Source organism: Antechinus flavipes, chromosome 3, assembly GCF_016432865.1.
Source record: "Antechinus flavipes isolate AdamAnt ecotype Samford, QLD, Australia chromosome 3, AdamAnt_v2, whole genome shotgun sequence".
In the NCBI taxonomy this organism is placed as follows: domain Eukaryota; kingdom Metazoa; phylum Chordata; class Mammalia; order Dasyuromorphia; family Dasyuridae; genus Antechinus; species Antechinus flavipes.
Genome location: NC_067400.1, coordinates 468,602,374 through 468,608,679, shown reverse-complemented (window position 1 = coordinate 468,608,679; position 6,306 = coordinate 468,602,374). Strand labels below are relative to the sequence as shown.

At 46.3% G+C, this 6,306-nt stretch overlaps 1 long non-coding RNA gene across 1 annotated transcript; it reads left to right on the top strand.

Moving 5' to 3' along the window:
- The first annotated feature begins 564 nt into the window (after positions 1–564).
- Positions 565–6,049, top strand: LOC127554790 (uncharacterized). The gene is made up of 2 exons (XR_007952067.1): positions 565–1,072; positions 5,416–6,049. It is a non-coding gene; the product is annotated as an uncharacterized LOC127554790 (long non-coding RNA).
- Positions 6,050–6,306: the final 257 nt, after the last annotated feature.

Genomic DNA, 6,306 nt, shown 5'->3' with positions numbered 1-6,306 from the left:
CTCAGGCTCGAACTTCTTTCCCTCTGACCAGACCATACAATCAGTTTTTAGGGACAGAAAGAAACTTATTAAACTACTTCAGTCTGAGGAAGAAAATGAAGATTTGCTTAAGATCCCTCCGACAGGGAGCCGCAGAGCTGGGGTTTAAACTCGGATCCATTTCCCCTCTTTTTACTCCCCCACAAAATTCTTCCCTCAGCCCTGAGCCGCCTGACTCTTTACCCCTCCTGAGCTCTAGCCCCAAATCACGCGGGGCCTTATGACCGTCTCAGATTCAGTGTCCTGGAGGCACCTTAAGTTCCACGGAGAACTCGCCCCCTTTTCCCTAAAACCCTCATTTCGCAGTTAAATCAAAGGCCCGCTTTTATCTCAGTAACCCAGGGGGAAATCCGCCAGCTGTTCCCTAGCTGCCTCAGGAGTTCTCTAACCGGTCTCACTGACCGGCCTCTCCCCAGCATCTGCCCCCTGCCCTGGGCACCGGCTCCCAGAATTCCTTTGTATTGAGGGGGCATTTAAAGCTCCCTGGCAGGCTCCGCCCCCCCATTCCACGTGCCTCCACTTTGGCGTTGCCCGTCTCACGTGCCCGGCACGAACGCTCTGCCCTTTCACCTCTGCCTTCTGTCCGCAGGCTGGTCCCAGCCCCCCGAGGCTAAGTAAGGCTTCCCTTGCGCCAGGACCTCCCCCCCCCGGGAGACGCTAGAATGCGAACCCCTCCCGGACGGGGGCTGTTTCTGCCTCTCGGGGAGTCTCTGGTACTTAAGAAGAGCCCAAAAAACGTTTGTTTACTGAGATAACAGGCCAGACCTCGGGAGCCCCCCGGGGCATCATCTCCGCCTGAGAGACTTCGCCGAAGCTCTGGTCTGCGGGGGACGGACGCGTCACTACGGCGCGGGAGACCCTTTCCTTCTGTCCGGAGATGCGCGACCCCGGCCTGACCTCTTCCCCGAGGACTTGAACCCGGAGAGACCACTACCTCTTATCTCCTGGGCCGCCGGGAGCCTGAACTTCCTGCCAGATCGGTATCTCCGGGAAACAGGAGGTCCGAATTTTCTGGAATACAACGGTTCACGAGGTAGGGAATATTCCCTGCCAGAAAAGGGAAAAATCCGAGGAAACCGGGGTTAAGTTGGGGTTAGGAGTCACGAGTCACGGATGCTGGAGTTCCAAAAAGCGCGCATCCCAGGCGGTCACATTGTGTGGGACCAACTCCCCCAAGCGAATTGCGGGGTTCCTGGGGATCCCTGGCGCGCTTCATTGGAGGGGACGGATCAAAGCCAGCTCCTTCGCAGTCTGAGATCTATACGGAGACATAACATGCCAAGGAGTGTTAAATCTATGAAGGTTCTCTCTGAATGCCCCGGAGTCATCGTTGACCTCTCCTAGTCTGGCTTAATTTCTAAACAGGGTTTGCTGGTTAGGAAAATGTCCGCTTCCTCGGGCCCGAGGGCAGAGACGGAGTGCACGAGGCTTCCACCAAGCCGGCTGCCCAACTCCCCAGGATTCCGGCCCCCCGGCAGTGTTTGCAGACTGCTGCTCCGCCTTTCCCCTTGGCTGGAAAGATGCAAGGCGCGCAGGTTGGCCCTCAGACCATCTGGCCAATACCTCATTGAGAAGTTTCCCCCTGGCTCGGGGTCTGAATTGGGGGATGCCTCCAGATGGGGCTCTGTATGGGAGTGCCTGGAAGGAGGAGTAGGGTACGGCTTTGCCCCGAAACACTAACACAGAAAACTTGCCTGTGCATTTTGTGTGAAGGCAAAATTACCTCTAATTGGAAGACTGAGATAAAAATAGTCCCAGTCTGTAAACAAAACAGTACAAGCACCGAACGTGCATCCTGCAGCACAGACAATCCTGGAGCCCCCGAGCTTCAGTGCCATGGCGTTGAAGATACAGTATTTATCTGAAATTGGGAATACCCAAAAGCCCTGATGAGAGAAAGTGAGGAGAGGGGCTGGGATGCATGGGACAGGATTTTTGTTGAGCAGTTACAGTGTCAGAGCTCTGGAGCTTTCTCCACCACAGCCCAGGTAAAAGACTTAGCCTTGTGATAACTCAATATTCCCAGCCCCAAAGTACCTTCTGGGAATATTATTTCTCACCTTCTTCCCTCTTGAGTAAAGATTTATATCAGGTCAAGTAAAGAGGGAAAAAAAAGTTGATGCTTTCCTTTCACTCTGAATGTCATAGCTGGGAGTGGCTGGAAAATGTTTGCCTTTTGTTTACTAGAGGTACTCTACAAGGAGTTTGTAGGAGGCATACAGCCAAACTCGGCTCTCCGAGGCTTTTTATATAAGTGACTGAGGAAAGATACTATCAAAAACTCAGTCACAGATTTAAAACTAGAAAGGACTTCAAAAAGCATCATGTGCAAGCAAAGAAATGAACATCCAAAGAATTTCACGGAATTCCCCCCTACACACAATAAGTAAACATCAACCATAGGATTTGAAGAGATTCTATAAGAAGCTTCTTAGATTTTTCCCTCCACTATTTTACACTGCCTGTGTGCATAAATCCTGAATTGCTCCTCTGGGAATTTCAGATTCCCTTTTCTTGAGTCCTACAACCTCGGAGAAGAAATTCCACTTATGATACTTATGGCTGTGTGACCCATAAAGATTTTTTAACCTCTGTGATTCAGTTAGTTATATTTTCACAATAGTTTTTAAATGGGTCTGGTGAAAGAAAAGGGATTTTGTGGTAGTAACCCACCACACTAGAAGAACTCAATTCACATACATACTCATAGGTGGCTCACTCTCCCTAGTGGTTCTGGGGCTCTCAGGATCCTGTTACCTCTGACATGGGCCTATGAAGCCCCAAACCCTTCCATGGTCTTCGTACCTTTGGTTACTTCACAGCACAGTCTGCCACACAAGTCTCCTCCAGAAACACAAAACACGGGGGAACATAGATCATTGGCTTGGAATCCAGGCCTTGGAATGGTACCTGATCACTCTCAGGCCCCCTGCCTCTTCCCCCAGGACAGTCAGCTCTGCACCCAGGATGTAGAATGGCCCAACCTCCCAAGAGGTTCTGACTCTCCCTGCTTTAATCTGCTGTGCACAGGCCACTTCCAAGGGGCAGAGAAGCCGGTGAAATCATCAGGGTTTTGCCCACTGCAGTAACTTGCTGTTTGGTGCAACTGGGGTACCCTGGCAGGTGCCCTAGGCAGTTAGCACATCCCTTTTTTTAGCCTTTTCTGTTTTCCTTTCCTCTTTGGAAAGGGGAATCATGAGGACCCTGACGCTGCAGAAACCTAGAGGCAACAAATTGATTAATGCCTGCAAAATGTTCTCATTGCCTTGCGGTGGCTCTAACCGGTTGGAGGCCTGACTCTGGGTTGTCAGCTCTGTGTAATGGTCTGTCTTAGTCCTGGACAAGGAAGGACTCTCTGGACCTTCCTTCTGCATATCTTCCTTCCTGCTCTTTTCTAAAAATGCTGAGCTCTGCTAAGGGCCTCTCCAATTATATCTTCTTTTCTCCTTAGAGCTTCAGGGTCCTGCCAAGAGAAATAAATTGCTGGCTTCTATACCACCTCCTTCTCTTCATTTGGTCTATCCATTCCGGGTAGAAGTCTGAACTTAAAAAGTGCTGTCCATCAGGATTTTACCTCTGAGTCAGGAAAATCTGAGTTCAAATGTGACCCCAGATACTTCCTAGCTATGTGATCCTGGGCAAGTCATTTAACCTATGCCTCGTTTCCTCAACCATAAATGGGGATCCCGAGAAAATCTACTTCACAGAGGATAAAATGAGATAGTGTTTGTAAAACATTTACTAGGATATTGTTAGTGTGTGTCTGAGGCTACATTTGAACTCAGGTCTGTCCTGATTGCAGTCCCAATGCTCTTCCCTACTTCCACATAGTCAGCTCTCTCTGGTCATTCTTATTTTAGGTCTCAGAACCTTGTGGCCTCTCTCTCTAGATCATGGATTCTTACCAAAGAGTACATGAACTTTATTTTTAATGTTCTGATAACTGTATTTCAATATAATTGGCTTGCTTTATAGTCCTATGTATTTTATTTTATACATTTAAAACACTATTCTGAGGAATCTGTAGTCTTCATCAATTTCCCAAGAAGTTCATGATTCAAAAAAAATTAAGAACCTTTGTTCTAGATGAGCTTAAAATTGGGTCTCTGTTTCTATGAAAGGGAGGACATCAGACCCATTTCTGTAAGCTCTGTCTGGGGGTGGGACTTTGTCTCAATATGGCCAAGGTAATTCTGCTTACTCCATGAGATTGTGACCACAACCATTTCGTCTTAAAAAATTGTCTTTAATGAATCTAATACAGCAAACATCCAAGAGAACTGAGATCTCATCCAATATTTTAATTATATAGACTCACTGATTACATTCTTAACATTTTGCTCCAGCATTATAGTGTTCTACCAACACTATAATAGTGGAAAGAGCCCACAGAGAGCTTAAAACTGCTACTACTGAGTCATCCACAGCAGCTTATCTCTTGCTGTCCCAACTCTTATCCTAATCTCACCCCCCTCATCTTGTCTTCCAGATAATCTTTCAGCTAGGGAAGCACTTTGGTCATACCTACCCAGTTATCTGGAGAGAAAGAAGAATATCCTTCTATCCAAGCCTAGAGTTTGTCATTTAACTCCTTTTTTGCAGCTCCTTCTAGTTTATAAGAACTCTCAGTTGACAGAATTTATTTATAGATACAAGAAATGAGTTCTTTTCTGTGCCTCATACTTGACATTGATTTAATGACATCCTGTTTCATGTGAAATGAACCAAAGTTTACCAGGAATTCAGTTTTAAAAATACTAGACAACTTCCACTAAAAGAGAGGAAAAGGCTTCCTTTTTCCTTTCCCTACCCTCCAACTGGGCAAAAACATAAGTTCATCTTAACTTGGTATATCACAATGATATGTGGCTTAATCTTAAAAAAAAAAAATCTCCCGTTAAATTAGAAAGGTCAACCAGTGTCTGTTCCTGCTGCCCCCAGGAAAACAAAGGCAAAACCAAGTTGGGCAGCCTCGCAGCAGGAGAGAATTGGGATTTTTGATAACACATTACCACACCCAGAAGTTCCTATGGCTGTTTGCTAGCCAATAAATCATCTCCACCAGGCCTCTAGGAAAAGGTTCTTAATTTTTTGTGTGCAATAGACCCTTTTGGCAATCTGGTAAACCCTATGGACCTCTTAGAATAATGTTTTTAATGCATAAAACGTGTAAGACTACAAAGGGCATAGACCAGAGGTTAAGAGCCCCAGCTATCTGGTTATGGATAGGTATGGTGTGATGTTGATTATTATTACATCTGACAGTCAGGATCCTGTGACCTCCGGCATAGGCTCAGTCAGTATTTTTTTTTTAAGGTATTTTTAAGAATGCTGAATCTCAGTGACCTTATGACATCATTGCTTCCAACTTTTCAGGTTATCTGTGCCCCAAGACCCATACTCGAAGCATACTGTGCTCCCCAGATAACTGCTGGGATCCCATCAAGCAAAAGCCGTCCCCGAGGCACCCAGGGAAAGCCTCGCAGGATCCTCTCGCCCCCAAACCACTGCGCTGTCTCATTTCACCTGTCTTCCCAGAAGCCAGCTCTGCACAGATACCATAAAAAGGCCAGCGGATACTCCAACACCAATCGGGCTGCCAGCTTGGGGATGTTGCCCGCGGGCAGCCTCAGAGGAGAGGGAGGATTTTGCAGTTCTCTATAGCTCTGAGCTGCTACTCACAGCCTCCATGACTCAGCTGCCCCGGTTTCCTTAAAGTGAAAACACAGGCTTACAAACAAACATATTCTTAGATAAAATTCTGAAGACTTGCTAAGAAGATACGGTCATTCCAGCTGAGGCATTTTTCCTAAGAAATTACTAAAAGAACGCTGGAGTTAATATGGCCTCCAGCAATATGCAAAATATGTCTGAAGCTTTACTTTGTAAGAGAAAGACAAAAATAAAGCAAACCCCTGTGGGATTCCATTTCCTCTCAGAAAACTGGCAGTTCTTCTTATTGGAAGGGAAAGAGGTTCTGTGTCTTCACTCTGAGACAACCAAACAATTTCTTCTTAGATAGTTACTTTTCAGAATGAGGCTTGGAATAATGTTTGGTTTTTCTTTTCTTTTCTTTTCTTTTCTTTTCTTTTAAAGGAGGGGAGCAGGGACTGAGTAGCTGGGTGGGCGAAAGGGGGATAAACATGGATAAACCATGGAAATATGGTATAGAACAGAACGTCCGAGTATTTCCATCGTATGTATATTCTCAAAAAAGCTGCTCTAACTACATGATTCTCTGTGGGAACACATTACTCAAATGCCATA